Source organism: Salmo trutta, chromosome 29 (genome assembly GCF_901001165.1).
Source record: "Salmo trutta chromosome 29, fSalTru1.1, whole genome shotgun sequence".
NCBI lineage: Eukaryota > Metazoa > Chordata > Actinopteri > Salmoniformes > Salmonidae > Salmo > Salmo trutta.
The window spans coordinates 9,272,436-9,291,563 of NC_042985.1; the positions used below are offsets into that span (position 1 = coordinate 9,272,436).

General features: G+C 41.7%; 1 protein-coding gene and 1 pseudogene across 1 annotated transcript in view; both read left to right on the forward strand.

The window, feature by feature from the left end:
• Window positions 1–19,128, forward strand: part of LOC115166869 (major intrinsically disordered Notch2-binding receptor 1) — a 60,353-nt gene that overhangs the window by 5,086 nt on the left and 36,139 nt on the right. The gene's annotated exons all lie outside the window — the stretch shown is intronic.
• On the forward strand, window positions 15,048–18,100 carry LOC115166868 (toll-like receptor 13; annotated as a pseudogene).

Here is a 19,128-nt window from a genome sequence, read left to right on the forward strand (position 1 = left end):
GTGCTGCAAAAATAAAAACTACCCCTCTGTCCAATGACACTGTCGCCAGACTTATAAATGACATTGCTAACGATCTTAAAGAACAGCTGGTAGATAAACTCAAAGACAAACGTTTTGCCTTACAGTTCGATGAAGCAACTGACAGCAACAAAGACTGTTTGTTTATCGCTTATGTACGTTTTGACATGACAAAATTCAGAGTGTTTTCTATCCGAATGTGTTAATAATATGCATATCCTAGCTTCTGAGTTGGTGTAGGAGGCAGTTAAAAATGGGCACATATTTTTTTCAAAATTCTCAATACTGCCACCGTGGCCCGTAGAGGTTAAATAAGGGTTGAATTGTTTTTACAATTTCAGGCAAATTGATGCACTTGAAGTCTTTTCTGTTACAAACTAAAAAAAACAATGTTAATAAAGTTATTCTTTGTTGTAAGTTGATCTATATTTCTTTCTTTTTTCTTTTTCTTTAATGTTAATAAGGATACAATGTTATGCAGAGGTGTACTTATAACAATTTTATAGACAAATGATACTATTTACAGTCGCGGCGGAGAGTTGGGGGGGGCGCGAAATGTTTACTTCTTCCTAGGGGGAGCGTAACAGAAAATAATTGAGAAGCACTGCCTTAATCCACCCACATTGTCCGATTTCAAAAAGGCTTTACGGCGAAAGCATAAAGTTAGATTATGTTAGGACAGTGCCAACACAAGAAAAACCACACAGCCATTTTCCAAGCAGGAGAGGGGACACAAAAACCATAAATACAGCTAAAATGAAGCACTAACCTTTGACGTTCTTCATCAGATGACACTCCTAGGACTCAATGTTACACAATACATGTAAGTTTTGTTCGATAAAGTTCATATTTATATCCAAAAACCCCATTTTACATTGGCGCGTGATGTTCAGAAAATATTTTTCCGCCAAAACTGCCGGTGAATCAGCACAACAATTTACAAAAATACTCATCATAAACGTTGATAAAATATTAAACTGTTATTCAAAGAATTATAGATAAACATCTCCTGAATGCAACCGCTGTGACAGATTTTAAAAAAGCTTCACGGGGAAAGCACACTTTGCAATAATCTGAGTACGGCGCTCAGAAAACAACATCAGGCAATACAGATACCCACCATTTTGGAGTCATCTAAAATCATAAATAGCATTATAAATATTCACTTACCTTTGATGATCTTCATCAGAAGGCACCTCCAGGAATCCCCGGTCCATAATAAATGTTGTTTTGTTCGATAAAGTCCATAATTTATGTCCAAATACCTCCTTGTTGTCAGCGCGTTCAGTAAGCAAGTGCACCAAAAATTTCACGGCGAAAAGTCAAAAAAAAGTTCTATTTACATTTGTTGAAACATGTCAAACGTTGTATAGCATCAATCTTTAGGGCCTTTTTAACATAAAACTTCAATAATATTCAAACTGGACGATTCCAATGTCTTGAAAAACGTTATGGAACACAGCTACCTCATCACGTGAATGCGCGCCACAAAACTCATGTCATTTTCTGAGTCACCAACTTCCCGGCCTTCTTGTTCGCTCTGTGTTCACCGCAAAAGCCTGAAACTAGGTTCTAAACTAGGTTCTAAAGACAGTTGACATCTAGTGGAAGCCTTAGGAAGTGCAAAATGAACCCTAAGTCACTGTGTTAGATAGGCAATGACTTGAAAAGACTACAAGCATCAGATTTCCCACTTCCTGGTTGGATTTTTCTCAGGTTTTCGCCTGCCATATGAGTTCTGTTATACTCACAGACATCATTCAAACAGTTTTAGAAACTTCAGTGTTTTCTATAAATCTACTAATAATATGCAAATATTTGACTCTGGGCCCGAGTATTAGGCAGTTTACTCTGGGCACGTTTTTCATCCGAAATCGAAAATACTACCCCCTATACCTTGACAGGTTAATCACCCACAAAACCCAGGTGGAAAAACCCATACTTAAGTATGATCTCCAATTAGAGACAACGAGGACCAGCTGCCTCTAATTGGAGATCATCTCAAACAAAACCCCAACATAGAAATACAAAACTGGAACCTAAACATAGAAATAGAAAACATAGAAAAAACACCCCCTGTCACGCCCTGACCTACTCTACCATAGAAAATAACATCTTACTATGGTCAGGACGTGACACAGATTTAAGTCAGAACTGTAAATAGGCCACTCAGGAACATCCAATGTCGTCTTGGTAGTGTAGATTTGGCCTTGTCTTGGAAGTTTAAATTTGGCCTTCTATTTTAGGGTTATTGTCCTGCTGAAAGGTGAATTTGTCTTTGTGTCTGTTGGAAAACAGACGGTGCCAGGTTTTCCTCTAGGATTTTGCCTGTGCTTAGCTACATTTTGTTTATTTTTATGCTGAAAAACTCCCCAGTCCTTGCTGACGACAAGCACACCTATAACATGATGCAGCCACCACCATGCTTGAAAATATGGAAAGTGGTACCCAGTGATGTGTTATGTTGGATTTGCCCCAAATATAACAGTTCATATTCAGGACAAAAAGTTAATTATTTTGACACATTTTTTGCAGTATTACTTTGAAAACATGATGCATGTTATGGAATATGTTTTTATTCTGTACAGGCTTCCTTCATTTCACTCTGTCATTTTGGTTAGCATTTTGGAGTAACTACAATGTTGTTGATCCATCCTCAGTTTTCTCCTATCACAGCCATTAAACTCTGTAACTGTTTTAAAATCTCATGGTGAAATCCCTGAGTGGTTTTATTTCTCTCTGGCAACTCAGTTTGGAAGGACGTCTGTATCTTTGTATTGATACACCATCCAAAGCCAAATGAACAGCTTTACCATGCGCAAAGGATATTCAGTGTCTGCTTTATTATTTTTACCAATCTACCAATCAGTGCCCTTCTTTGTGAGGCATTGGAAAATGGGGTAGTCATTCACAAATCATGTTAAGTGTGAGTCCATGCAACTTATTATGTGATTTGTTAACCAAATGTTTACTCCTGAACTTATTTAGACTTGTCATAACAAAGGTGTTGAATACTTTTTGACTCAAACATTTCAGCTTTTCATTTTTTATGTATTTAATTCCACTTTGACATTATGAGCAGTGGCGGTTCTAGACCATTTCAACTGGGGGGGGTCGAGCTGGGGCCAGTTGTACTGTTAGAGGGGCCAGTTACATTAGACATTGTTGTTGTCATATTGTTTTCTTCACTGCATTGCAGGCATTAGCAGGCAAAAGACCATGTTCATAATCATCATCGATGCCACTGTCTAATAACGGATGTACAAAAAGAAATGTAGCAAAAATTAGTTATGTAAAAATTATTTCATACTCCACATTTAGGGGGGCCACAAGGGGGTCCAAAATTGTTGTCACAGGGGCACTGCCCCCCCTGCCCCCCCCCCAGAACCACTAGTGATTATGAGATATTATGTGTAGATCGGTGACACACAATCTAAATGTAATCAATTTTATATTAAGGCTGTCAGACAACAAAATCTGGAAAAAGTAAAGGGGTGTGAATACATTCTGAAGGCACTGTTAGTCGTTTAGCAGACGCTCTTATCCAGAGCCACTTATAGTAAATGAGTGCCAGTGGAGGCTGCTGAGGGGAGGATGGCCCATAATAACTACCCTTAACTACACCAGTGGAGGCTGCTGAGGAGAGGACGGCTCATAATAACTATCCTTAACTACACCAGTGGAGGCTGCTGAGGAGAGGATGTCTCATAATAACTACCCTTAACTACACCAGTGGAGGCTGCTGAGGAGAGGATGGCTCATAATAACTACCCTTAACATTGCATTTTTGAAAACCCGAAAACTCGAGGACTATGACAACCAAGTCATACAAACATAAACTGTAAAACTTCAATTACCGTAATTTCCGGACTATTGAGAGCACCTGAATATAAGCCGCACCCACTGAAAAAAATATATATATATTATTTTGAACATAAATAAGCCGCACATGTCTATAAGCCACAGGTGCCTACCGGTACATTGAAACAAATGAACTTTACACAGGCTTTAACGAAACACGGCTTGTAACAAAAATAAATAGGCTTTAACGAAACACGGCTTGTAACAAAAAAAAATTAGCAGTAAGCTTTAGTTGTCTTTTTGCACTGAGTGAATTCCTCACGCTGCTGTTTCCAACGTCTTATCATCGACTCATTAAGACCAAGCTCCCGTGCAGCAGCTCTATTTCCTTTTCCAACAGCCAGATCAATCGCCTTCAACTTGAAAGCTGCATCATATGCATTTCGCCGTGTCTTTGCCATGATGAGGGGGACAAAATGACTACCGTAATCAGAATGATGGGAAGTTTGAGAGCGCTCGATTTAATCTAAACAGTAAACAAAAAAGTTGTTTGACCTTAACCCGTTCGGCAATTTCATTGGTCTAATGAAAGCTTCATGCCGCCAAAAAACTGAGCACGTCACAGAATGTGTTTTTTTGGAGAAAAAATGTTTGAAAGCGGGAAAAATCCATATATTAGCCGCGTCATTGTTTAAGCCGCGAGGTTCAAAGCGTGGGAAAAAAGTTGCGGTTTATAGTCCGGAAATTACGGTAAGTCTTAAATAGCCACCTGTCCCTTTTAATAGCCTGGCATCAGCACATATTTCAAATCAAATCAAAGTTTATTGGTTGCGTACACAGTTTAGCAGATGTTATAAACTGGTTGGTTCGAGCCCTGATTGCTGATTGGCTGACAGCCATGGTATATCAGACTGTAATCCACGAGTATGTCAAAACATTTATTTTTACTGCTCTAATTACTTTGGTAACCAGTTTATAATAGCAATAAGGCACCTTGGGGGTTTGTGGTATATGGCCAGTATACCACGGCTAAGGGCTGTATCCAGGCACTCTGCAATGCGTTGTGCTTAAGAACAGCCCTTAGCCGTGGTATATTGGCCATATACCACACCTCCTCGGGCCTTCTTAATTAATTATAGTGGGTTCAAAGAAATGCTTATGTTTCTATCTCCGAACAATGTAGTAAAATGTCAAACAAGTACACAAATGATAATAAATAAATAAATAAAAACAACAAGAAATCAAGAAATGTCTGAACGAATCCAATTAACAACCCAAATTGCACTGTAACAGTAATTCAAATGCAGTCTACTATATACTTCAGTACATGAACACCTGTTTCTAATAAATGCCAGGTTTAAGTCAATTGCTTATGAGTAAACTTCAGTGAGTACTGTAAAGATTATGCAAAAGAAGATAAAGGAGAGCAACATCATTGTCTTTTCAACATTTTATTGAGCAAAAGATGTGTACATTAAGGAAATAGACGCCAGGCTCAAATAGAAGCCTGTCTCTAATAAGCGGCAGTTGTGTTCAGTGATTGAAGCAAATAAATGCCCGTGGCTATTAATGAAGTTTTATGGTATGTAAAGTATACAAGTCATTATCTCCTATGTACATGTAGACAGAGACGGGATGTCATAGAAGTACTGTCACAAATGTCTAGAGATTCAATAGTGTTAATTAAACAGTTGCTATGAAAAGGATATCATTTCCCTCACTTCCCTTCCTCAAATCTCACACACACGCACACACACACATTTCATGCACGCACGCATACATGCATGCACACGCAAACACACACACGCAAACACACACACGAAGGAGACAGGCAATTGGCTCGACGGCAGGATTTGATACTATAGTTGGGTCACAGACGTCAGTGGAGCTAAATTATACCTAACCCAGATCCCCCTTCCGTCTCACAGAAAGAAATGACACGCATTCTACCAATCTCTCCAATGAGAGGAGAGATTAATACTGTCAATTTAGGACCACAAGAGGCAAGGGATTGTGGGCTGAATCCTTCTCCTTGGGGGCGTTTATGAACTCTCAGGTTAGCACTCTCACCATTCATCATTCGTCAAGGGGAAGGGACCAGAGCCATTTCAGGCTTAGCAGATCAACAGCTGGCATCCAGATATACAGTAGAGCAGGAGGTGACACGCTAACAAGGAAGTCTGTAAGGTAGTCTGTTGTGAGATTTACATGGATCAGAGTGCCATATCGTAGGTCTACTGCTGTTATACAGACAGAGGTAATAGGGTCTGTTTGTGAACAATTATCTGTTTGTAAATTACTGTTTCGTGATTATTGTTGTTTTTTATATAATGGGGACTAATTCTCGGGCACGTGAATTACAATAGATTCCTTTCCTGAGAATTTCTTCAAACCCCCCCACCCCCTTCCCATCGGAGAAGAAATGAACTTGTCCATAGACTCTGATGATTTAAGGTCAGATTTACATTTCCCCTTCATGGTTTAGATTAGGTGAAGGTCACGTGGAACCTAGATCTGTGCCAATGGGCACCCTCTTCTACCCCCTCCCTTCCCTTCCCCGGGGTGAAGGGGCTTTTAAACAGCATGTTGAAATGCCACTCTCAGTTTGCAGGTGTAACACTGACTAGTCATTCTCAGTGACCTTTCCCTGCGAAGCCAAATGGAGTGGATGTTAATTGAAATGGGTCTCGACCTCGAGCTGTCATTCTACAAGCCCTGTGCTGCGTATGCATCTTTTTGATCACTGAATGGATAACTGTCTAGCATGCATGCCCTCTCCATCTAGATGAGTTGCCTCTCTCTGTCTGTCTCTCTCTCTCTGTCTGTCTCTCTCTGTCTGTCTGTCTCTCTCTTTCTCTGTCTGTCTCTCTCTGTGTCTGCCTCTCTCTGTCTCTGTCTCTCTCTCTCTGTCTCTCTGTCTGTCTCTGTCTCTCTCTCTCTCTCTCTCTGTCTGTCTGTCTCTCTGTCTCTCTCTGTATCTGTCTCTCTGTCTCTCTCTCTCTGTTTGTCTCTCTGTCTCTGTCTCTGTCTCTGTCTCTGTCTCTCTGTCTGTCTCTCTCTGTGTCTGTCTGTCTGTCTGTCTGTCTGTCTGTCTGTCTGTCTGTCTGTCTGTCTGTCTGTCTGTCTGTCTGTCTGTCTGTCTGTCTGTCTGTCTGTCTGTCTGTCTGTCTGTCTGTCTGTCTGTCTGTCTGTCTGTCTCTCTCTCTCTCTCTCTCTCTCTCTCTTTCTCACTCTCACTCTCTCTCACACACACATATATAATTTTCTTAGTTGGGGAGGCAGATAGCCTAGTGGTTAACGAGGCAACCCAGCAGCTAGAGGGTTGCCAGTTCGTATCACGTGTCCGATGGGAAAAGTCTGGCAGCAAGTGAGCTGGCAACCGGAGGGTTGCTGGTATCTAATCCTAGATGCCATTGCCTGCCATTGTGCCCTTGAGAAAGGCACTCAACCCCCGACAACAATTATCTCCCTGGGCGCCCGGTGTGGGAGCCCCCCCACACCTTTCCAAAACCTGTGTATGTGTCTTTAGGAGGAGTTGGGTTAAAAGAGGAAGTCAAATATCTTAATCTGATAGGTCAAAAGACTGGATACGTTTCCCACCGTATTGCTTCCATCTTCCCTGACCTCCAACTTTATTCATGTGCTCAACACTCCTGAGTCACTCCATTTCATCATATTCTTTGCTTCATGAGCACTGACAGGTGCACCGCGGAGGTTTGAGTTGTATATTAACGTTCTGTAATTTATTCTTTGAAGTGAAGGTAGTCTTTTTCCCTGTCAGGATTCTTGGGAGTTGGCAACATATATTTTGTATAACAAAGACACCTGGCCTTTTCCATAAAAGTAGTTTAAAATCACTTTCTCTACAGTGGAAATGGGTGGTTGAATGTTGAAAGTTTTGTGCCTTTGAAATAAGAATTCTAAGCTGCAGCTACCTCAGTGAATGTTTTGGAGGGATGTGAAAGGTTAAAAGTCTATTCATGATACAAATCCCTCCCTCACCTTGTTAGTTAGTTCCTCTGTCTGACCACATTCCAAACGCAGGGTCACGTGGAGAAATATTTCACTTCCCAAAGTAGAGTCTGAATGAGCAAATTCCTCAGTCAGTTTCCATGTGTTGGGACTTAACACGTACACCATTGTCTTACTTCAGGAAGCAAAACGGCTGTCTGTACTCATCTGTCTGATGACTCTGGAACCCTTATGGAATAGATCAAAAGCTACAATATGCTGTCATTATGCTGTCATCACATTGTAATAATACCTAGGTGACTGTCAATACCAACTCTTTGTCCTCCCTAAAGAATCAGAATTCGTCTTAATTAAACCCTACCAGAAGTTTCACACAAGATTAACACATTTCGTTTGCAATAACATAAACATGAAGTGATTTGATAACCTGTTTCTAATATGAAAAAGAGTGCCACCAACTGGTGGTGGTCTCCGAAAGAGGTGCGGGTTAAATATAGGTATAATCATCCCGGCGTCTCTATTAGAAGGCTTGGTAATGACCAGTAGGAGACAGATGTACAAGAGGGGACTAGTACAAGTGGTTTCTATGAAAGAAGGACTTAAATAACATATTTTACGTAGCGGTAATAAGGTGATAGCAACGTGCTGTGTTAATTGTTATATGTAGTGTATATACAGTAGATGAAAATCTACAAAATATTCAATAACTTAGACAGTAGCTATATGTGCTAGCAATGAGCTAGCATGCTAGGTAGCTAAGCTATCATCACATGAGTACCGGACACAGCTCTGGGGCCCATGCGCCTGTCATCGATATCTAATAATTTAATAAATATATAAATAATTTTACAGTAACCCTCCAAAAAGACATTCATAAACATTTTTAATTTCAATATGTACTAGGAAGTTAAGTGTTTGTTTCCTGGACTTCAGGAATAGGACTGAAAAAGTGCCTCAGGCCTTGAAAAATAATACATTTAACATTAACTGACTGAAAGTTTTAGTTTAGAAAACGATCTCTCCACAGAAGCGACAGTTACAGGGATGGTAAAAAACAGCTTGATTGCCCTAGCAACATCAGGGAAACTGGGCAGAAGGAAGTGGTACTTCAAATGGTCATTCCAAGATGGCATAGCAGTCAGACGTCCTTTGTCCTCCTCTTGTTGTGTCCCGTGTATATCTATATTTACATATTTCTTCGCATATCTTTTTATATATTTTTTTCTAAAAACTCAACCTCAAAACACTCTCCTGCAACCCGCCTCACCAATTTAAAAAAAAAGAAAGTATTATTTACCTCAAATCTGAAATCCACAACAGAAGCTAGCCAGAGGTTGGCCAGTTCACTGGCTAACGTTGGAGTTCAGCTAGCCACGATTGGCGGTCATCAGCTATCCCTTAGCTCAAAAAGATATCGCCAGTTTTGTACAGCACGACTCAGACCAGAGCATACCGGACATATTTTCTCTCCATATCCCCGGATTTCTACCGCAGGCTCTGGACATTTACATCTGGATCTTGCAGCTAGCTAGCTGCTATCCAAGTGACTATTGGCTAACGTTGGTCCCGGAGCTAACATCAATTATTCCGGAGCTAGCCAGCTGAAGAGTTCCATCAGCCACTCCTGGGCTACAATCACCTATCCGGACACGTTTTACTGCCAATGTAGAGCCCCATCGGGCCTTCACGACTGGACTACCGACGTTATCTGCCGTGGGAGTTATCCAACTGGCCCCTCCGTCGCGACGTAACCTGAACGCCCATCTGCAGCCCGCTAATCGTTAGCTGTCTTATCGGCTGCTATCTGACTAGGTCTATCGGACAATTTTCTTGGGCCACTATAACTATAACTATTTTGCCAATTGGACTGGTCCCCCCTACCACACGGAACCCCACTAATCTACAGACGGAAACGCACGAGGTGGCTAAAAACAGACCTCCCTCCGTCTTCTGCCAGCTTGCTACCTATGGCCCGGCTAGCTGTCTGAATCTCACTGGACCCTTATGATCACTCGGCTAAGCATGCCTCTCCTTAATGTCAATATGCCTTGTCCATTACTGTTCTGGTTAGTGTTTATTGGCTTATTTCACTGTAGAGCCTCTAGCCCTGCTCATTATACCTTATCCAACCTTTCAGTTCCACCACCCACACATGCTATGACATCTTCTGGTTTCAATTATGTTTCTAGAGACAATATCTCTCTCATCATCACTCAATGCCTAGGTTTACCTCTACTGTATTCACATCCTACCATACTTTTGTCTGTACATTATTCCTTGAAGCTATTTTATCGCCCCCAGAAACCTGCTCCTTTTACTCTCTATTCCGGACGTCATAGACGACCAATTCTCATAGCTTTTAGCCGTACCCTTATCCTACTCCTCCTCTGTTCCTCTGGTGATGTAGAGGTGAATCCAGGCCCTGCAGTGCCTAGCTCCACTCCTATTCCCCAGGCGCTCTCTTTTGATGACTTCTGTAACCGTAATAGCCTTGGTTTGATGCATGTTAACATTAGAAGCCTCCTCCCTAAGTTTGTTTTATTCACTGCTTTAGCACACTCTGCCAACCCGGATGTCCTAGCCGTGTCTGAATCCTGGCTTAGGAAGTCCACCAAAAACTCTGAAATCTTCATCCCTAACTACAACATTTTCAGACAAGATCAATGAACCTACCAGGTACCACCCCAAAGCCGTAAACATGGGCACCCTCATAGATATCATCCTAACCAACTTGCCCTCTAAATACACCTCTGCTGTTTTCAACCAAAATCTCAGCGATCACTGCCTCATTGCCTGCATCCGTAATGGAACAGCGGTCAAACGACCTCCACTCATCACTGTCAAAGGCTCCCTGAAACATTTCAGTGAGCAAGCCTTTCTAATCGACCTGGCCCGGGTATCCTGGAAGGATATTGACCTCATCCTGTCAGTAGAGGATGCCTGGTTATTAAAAAAAAATGCCTTCCTCACCATCTTAAATAAGCATGCCCCATTCAAGAAATTTAGAACCAGGAACAGATATAGCCTTTGGTTCTCTCCAGACCTGACTGCCCTTAACCAACACAAAAACATCCTATGGCGTTCTGCATTAGCATCGAACAGCCCCCGTGATATGCAACTTTTCAGGCAAGTTAGAAACCAATATACATAGGCAGTTAGAAAAGCCAAGGCTAGCTTTTTCAAGCAGAAATTTGCTTCCTGCAACACAAACTCAAAAAAGTTCTGGGACACTGTAAAGTCCATGGAGAATAAGAACACCTCCTCCCAGCTGCCCACTGCACTGAGGATAGGAAACTCTGTAACCTCTGATAAATCCACTATAATTGAAAATTTCAATAAGCATTTTTCTACAGCTGGCCATGCTTTCAACCTGGCTACCCCTACCGCAGTCAGCAGCACTGCACCCCCCCAGAGCTGCTCGCCCAAGCCTTCCCCATTTCACCTTCTCCCAAATCCAATCAGCTGATGTTCTGAAAGAGCTGCAAAATCTGGACCCCTACAAATCAGCCGGGCTAGACAATCTGGACCCTTTCTTTCTAAAATTATCTGCCGAAATTGTTGCAACCCCTATTACTAGCCTGTTCAACCTCTCTTTCGTGTCGTCTGAGATTCCAAAAGATTGGAAAGCAGCTGCTGTCATCCCCCTCTTCAAAGGGGGTAACTCTTGACCCAAACTGCTACAGACCTATATCTATCCTACCCTGCCTTTCTAAGGTCTTCGAAAGCCAAGTCAACAAACAGATTACCGACCATTTCGAATCCCACCGCACCTTCTCTGCTATCCAATCTGGTTTCAGAGCTGGTCACGGGTGCACCTCAGCCACGCTTAAGGTCCTAAACAATATCGTAACTGCCATCGATAAGAAACAATACTGTGCTGCCATATTCATTGACCTGGCCAAGGCTTTTGACTCTGTCAATCACCACATCCTCATCGGCAGACTCAATAGCCTTGGTTTCTCAAATGATTGCCTCGCCTGGTTCACCAACTACTTCTCTGATAGAGTTCAATGTGTCAAATCGGATGGCCTGTTGTCCGGGCCTCTGGTAGTCTCTATGGGGGTGCCACGGGGTTCAATTCTAGGGCCAACTCTTTTCTCTGTATACATCAATGATGTCGCTCTTGCTGCTGGTGAGTCTCTGATCCACCTCTACGCAGACGACACCATTCTGTATACTTCTGGCCCTTCTTTGGACACTGTGTTAACAACCCTCCAGACGAGCTTCAATGCCATACAACTCTCCTTCCGTGGCCTCCAACTGCTCTTAAATACAAGTAAAACTAAATGCATGCTCTTCAACCGATCGCTGCCTGCACCTGCCCGCCCGTCCAGCATCACTACTCTGGACGGTTCTGACTTAGAATATGTGGACAACTACAAATACCTAGGTGTCTGGTTAGACTGTAAGCTCTCCTTCCAGACTCACATCAAACATATCCAATCCAAAGTTAAATCTAGAATTGGCTTCCTATTTCGCAACAAAACATCCTTCACTCATGCTGCCAAACATACCCTCGTAAAACTGACCATCCTACCGATCCTCGACTTCGGCGATGTCATTTACAAAATAGCCTCCAATACCCTACTCAATAAACTGGATGCAGTCTATCACAGTGCCATCCGTTTTGTCACCAAAGCCCCATATACTACCCACCACTGCGACCTGTACGCTCTCGTTGGCTGACCCTCGCTTCATACTCGTCGCCAAACCCACTGGCTCCAGGTCATCTACAAGACCCTGCTAGGTAAAGTCCCCCCTTATCTCCGCTCACTGGTCACCATAGCAGCACCCACCTGTAGCACGCGCTCCAGCAGGTATATCTCTCTGGTCACCCCCCAAAGCCAATTCCTCCTTTGGCCGTCTCTCCTTCCAGTTCTCTGCTGCCAATGACTGGAACAAACTACAAAAATCTCTGAAACTGGAAACAGTTATCTCCCTCACTAGCTTTAAGCACCAGCTGTCAGAGCAGCTCACAGATTACTGCACCTGTACATAGCCCATCTATAATTTAGCCCAAACAACTACCTCTTCCCCTACTGTATTTATTTATTTATTTATTTATTTTGCTCCTTTGCACCCCATTATTTCTATTTCGACTTTGCACTTTCTTCCACTACAAATCTACCATTCCAGTGTTTTACTTGCTATTTACTTTGCCACCATGGCCTTTTTTGCCTTTACCTCCCTTATCTCACCTCATTTGCTCACATTGTATATAGACTTATTTTTCTACTGTATTATTGACTGTATGTTTGTTTTACTCCATATGTAACTCTGTGTTGTTGTATATGTCGAACTGCTTTGCTTTATCTTGGCCAGGTCGCAGTTGTAAATGAGAACTTGTTCTCAACTTGCCTACCTGGTTAAATAAAGGTGAAATAAATAAATAAAAATACAGCAGTTCTGCAACATCTTTAATTGAGCCTCTCATTCTCCTTAATTGCCGGCCTCAACACGTTATGGAAAGAGATTAACTGTATAGGAATCTCTGGGGACAGGTCGTCTGGATACTGGACAGCTCAACAACAACAACAAACGGTTTGCAATTTTTTTTTATACTGGTGAACCGGCGTTTGAGTTGTGTGGTTGCATATATCAACAGTCCCTTTTCTCTGGTATAATGTATCTTGGCATGCATCATTCAAGACTAAGTTTAAATTGTGTGCAGTGCAATGGACATATAATGCTCAATGTCTCAGGAAAGACTGTCTGGGTTGACAATACTCAGTATAGAAAACAGTCGGGCCCGCACCCTGAACCTACAGGCCGTGGTGAAAAAATGTACACCAAAAAAAGGAGGACTTCAGGACACCAGGGGAGTCTCTCAAGTTGGAATTAATTTGATTTAATGTAATTGACCTTGCAGCCCATTTATGTAAGCTGTTACCGGCTGAGTTCAACAATAAATAGTGGCCTGATTTATCCTTAAAACGGTTACTTTTATTCCTAATTGCTAGGCTATTCCATGTCATCTTTTATTCCTCATTGCGAGGCTATTCCATGTCATATTTTATTCCTCATTGCTAGGCTATTCCATGTAATCTTTTATTCCTCATTGCTAGGCTATTCCGTGTCATATTTTATTCCTCATTGCTAGGCTATTCCATGTCATCTTTTACTCCTCATTGCTAGGCTATTCCATGTTATCTTTTATTCTTCATTGCTAGGCTATTCCATGTCATCTTTTATTCCTCATTGCGAGGCTATTCCATGTCATCTTTTATTTCTCATTGCGAGGCTATTCCATGTCATCTTTTATTCCTCATTGCGAAGGCTATTTGATGTCATTTTTATAAAAAGTGTTTAAATACCAGCTAAATATGGTATACATTATAGCTATAGATTGTACACTGCATAATGAAACAATCCCCAGTAAGCTAGTGTTTTGAGGGTGGATTTACTTTTTTTCTATTAATAGACAACTTTCTATCCAAGTTGGGAGAGAGCGTGAGAGTGGCTCATGTTATGCAGATTCAGGGATTATTTAAGGTACTATTTGAAGAGGTAGGGTTTCAGGTGTTTTCAGAAGATGGGCAGGGACTCTGCTGTCCTAGCTTCAGGGGGAGGCTGGTTCCACCATTGGGGTGCCAGGACCGAGGAGAACTTGGACTGGGCTGAGCGGGAGCCACCTTCCCGTACGGGTGGGAGGGCCAAGAGACCAGAGGTGGCAGAATGGACTGCTTGGGTTGAAGGTTAGGTCAGAGTTAACCAATCAGAGTTTCAAAGCCAATGACAAATTTTCTAAATGCCGCTTTAGCAATGCATATTCTGTCTCTGGCCCAACCCTTCGGTTTCTGCGACCAATCAGACTGAATGGATTTCCATCCCGACTCATTACGTGGGTGTGGCGTAGCGTTTGACTGAAGCAAGGAGTTTGGGTAACAAGGCAAGTTTTCTACATAACACATTTCAAATGTATTTAGGAACTACACATACACTCCAAACTAGTCCAGCCAACTGTATAAACTTAGATACAAATACACAGGGATCAAAGGGAAGTGAAACGGTGGGGAGGGGTCTTTGGAGACTGGAAGTAAAACTGAGTCGTCTTGAGGTGATGGAATGCTTCTGTATTTCATGGCAATATATGCTGGAGGGAGAGACATACAACTTGTGAGTCTGTTGTCTTCTGATTATTGTCTAAGAAGTATATACTCAGAAGACGGTCCATTGGTGGAACATAAGAAGCTTGAGAAGAAATTGGACCAAACTTTGTGTTAATTGGAGTCAAATAAGTGGCATTTACCACCTCTTCCTCCAGAAATGAAGATTTGTTTTTATTTAACCTTTATTTAAAAACCTTTATTTAAAAAGGAAAAGACCATTGAGTTTAGAAACACTATTTTGCAAGGGGGACCTGGCATCAAGAGCCTATTGATGAAAATGAAGATAACCATGCCGGAAATACGCAATGGGACTACATATTCACAACCAAGTATTTTTCTGTGCACTCTTCTATGTTGCTGGATCCTTGTAAATCCAGTAAGGGGCTGTTCATTGAAAAAATGCACAGTCCGTGAAGAAAAGTAAGATCTTTAGACCTTTCCATCAACAACATTGTGATGATCAAAACATTTGATTTCAAAGATCTCTCAGCCCTCAAATCTTTAAACACGTCCTGCAACTGGATCTCTCATGTGGACAATGGGGCTTTTTCAGACCTGGTCGTTCTTCAGGAGCTGAATCTAGCCAATAACAGACTCAACACCCTCTCAGACCACCTGTTTCAGGTCCTAGGCAACCTCTCCGTGCTTCGACTAGACCACAACCACATCAAAATCGTTTCATCCTCTACCTTTCAGAATCTTTTCAGCTTAAATGTACTAAACTTAACCAGCAACCAACTTTATGTTCTAAAGAAGGTTCAGACAATCTTGCTATTCACACACCTGCAGGAGTTGTACATTGCAAGCAACGGATTTACCTTTTTCCAGTCACAGGACATATCAAATAAGTCAATAGGACTGAGAGTGCTGGATTTATCCCAGAATCCAATGAGAATATTCAGGATCACAGCTGATGTTCTTCCTAAACTCCACTATTTAAACCTCTCTTACTCTGGTCAAAATGGAAGCATGACATGGGATGAACCAGACAGATCTTTTCTGAGTAATATGAAAAGTCTCAATTTGAGCGGTGTCCACATGTCTTTGAAGGAAATGAGTGTGGTACTGCAGAGCCTCAACTCATCATTAACATCTCTCATACTGTCTCATTTAGGGGAAGATAGGATCACGGCTCTCGCCAACATTGCCTGCCATATTACTACACTGACAACACTCAGTCTGCATTATAACAACATGAGTTTTGTCTCTGAGGAACTGCTTAAGTCCTGCACATACTTGATTAAGTTGGACATATCCCATAATGCTCTTACTCATCCTTCTCATCAGTCATTCAGCTCAATGAAGCAACTGACTACTCTAGATCTAAGTAACAATAGGCTTTCTTCTGTGCCAAATGCCACTCATAATATCCAATCTCTGACAATCTTGGATCTCAGATACAATACCATCAATAAACTAGGCTCATTCAATTTTGCCAATCTGACAGGACTAACATACCTCCGTCTTTTCCACAATGAAATCACTGACATTAAAGGCAATGTTTTTCAAGATTTGCAGGACTTAAAACTCCTAGATCTGGGAAGAAACAGTATCCCATCTTTACGTTATGTTTTTAAGAATTGTTTGCAAAAACTAGAAAACTTGCAATTGGGAGGCAATATGCTAAGAACTATCCATAAAGGAGACTTTGAAAGCTTACAAAACGTAGATTTTATTTGACAACCGAATTGACACTGTGGAAGATGGGGCCTTTCAGGGTTTGGTCAATCTTAAAATGCTTCATTTGGCATCGAATAGAATGAGTCAAATAAACATTAGGGCCACTATGTTCAGAGGACTGACAGCCTTAGAAACACTTGATTTGAGTTGGAATCGTATTAAATATCTACATTATGGTGAACTTAAATCCCCACCCTTTTCTCTTCTGCCGTCTCTCAAGATCCTGATCATCTCCGCTCAGCATCCCTTTGGAATGTTGAATATACCATCCAACTTTCTTCATGGTCTGAAATATTTATTGGCATTCAGCGCAAGGAGTCTTAACATTAAGTCCTTTCACCCAGACACATTCATCCACACACCACAGTTGTGGTCCCTTGACATCAGCCTGAATGAGTTCACAGCCCTGAGCAAGGAGTTGTTTCACCCGATCCCACGACTCAACAGGCTATACCTGTTTAAAGCCCAACTTCAGTCTTTAGATTTTCTCATAGGAGCCAACCTCACTCAACTCAGTTACTTACAGGTAAGAAAGAATGACTTTACAGTAGTAAGTGAGACAATGATACGTTCTTTACCTGCTTTAGTTTACTTGGACCTGCAAGACAAGACTTTCACCTGTGACTGCAGCATGCTTGGTTTATCCAGTGGGTGACAACAGAAAACCAAACGCAGGTTGTTGATGCCTATGACTTTACCTGCAACTATCCGGTCAATCTAGGAGGTACCAAACTGTTGGACCTTGACACCCACTACTGTTCAGTAGATATAGGATTCTACTTCATCTCCTCCACTTCTCTGGTCCTCTTAACCTTGCTGGGGTCCTTTATCTACCATCTCCTGAGATGGCAGGTGGTCTACGCCTACTATCTCTTTCAGGCTTATCTCTATGACACAAAGCGGAGGAATGTCCGTGTGACTCATCAGTATGATGCCTTCGTCTCCTACAATGGCCACGATGAGCCCTGGGTCCTGAGGGAACTTCTGCCTGAGCTGGAGGGAAACCAAGGCTGGAAGCTGTGTCTGCATCACCGTGACTTCCAGCCAGGCAAACCCATCGTAGACAACATCACAGACGCCATCTACGGGAGCCGCAAGACCATCTGCGTGATCAGTCGTCGCTACCTGGAGAGTGAGTGGTGCTCCCGGGAGATCCAGGTGGCCAGCTTCCGTCTGTTTGATGAGCAGAAGGACGTTCTGATCCTGGTGTTTCTGGAGGAGTTCCCAGACCAGCAGCTCTCCCCCTTCCACCGGATGAGAAAGCTGGTGAAGAGACCTACCTACCTGAGCTGGCTCAGAGCTGGGGAGCACACCAGAGTCTTCTGGCAGAAACTCTGGGTGGCTCTGGAGACCAGGGACTGCCTTGCTGAAGAGAACCCCATCCTGTCCGGGGTGGATAGAAAATGATAATGACACACTAAATGTAACGTTTCTAAATGAAAAGGTGTTATTTCATCCAAACGTGGCAAATAAATATAGTAAAAAAAACTATTATAAAAAGATCCCAATCAACCGTCAGACTTTGTTCTAGATTTACCCTACTGAATATAATTGACAACTGGCAATGTTTGAAATCAGAAATGTAGTTTATGCAAATCTACAATACACTTTATGATGAAATGTAAAATTAAATGTATTATGAAATATATTATGTGTGCTATTTGATGATGAATTTATGATGAAACGTTTGACTTATTTACTTGTTATGTTCTCCTAGTTCTCTAGCTTTCTGGAACTTTAAAATGTTAAGTTTTAGGTGTAAGAGTTAATATTCTTGAAATTGTTAAGTGTAAGTGAAAGCTTTATATAAACCACCTTTTGAATCTTTGTGATGAAAAACGCTTTGAAGATAAAATGTCAAATACATTTGTCATCTTGCTTTTTATGCGAACTTTGTTTTTGACTGGCTATAAACTTTTACTCCTGATTCTATAGAACCCAGGAAGAGAAGGCATGGCTCCCTTCAGCTCCTTATTACATCATTACCATGACTCACTGTCAATCGTAACCATTTCCAAATGCCACAGATAAACCATCACTCAAAAATATTCATCTTTCACTCTCTCTTCTCTTCTTACCTCTGTTGGCATATTGCCCAGATGGAGGGTAACCAGTTGTTTCTGACACTCTGAATCAGCTCAGACCCATTTGAGGAATCTAGTGTACCTGTACACTGGTGCCATACAACCAAGCCTGGCTCACAACTTTGACTTTCTCTTCAATTCTCCACACGGCACTTACTCCTGTGGAATGTACTCCAGTAGCTTCCACACAGTAAGAAGACAATGTTCAATTATTGTCCTGCTCACATTTTGATTGTAATTCTAGACCTGGCTATTGATTGAAATATAGTCTAAATGAGCAGTTCCTTTCAGACCTGTTATTGTTTACAAAGTCATACAATCACACATTTATCCACAGCAATATGAATACAGTACATTTATCCACAGCAATATGAATACAATACATTTATCCACAGCAATATGAATACAATACATTTATCCACAGCAATATGAATACAATACATTTATCCATAGCAATATGAATA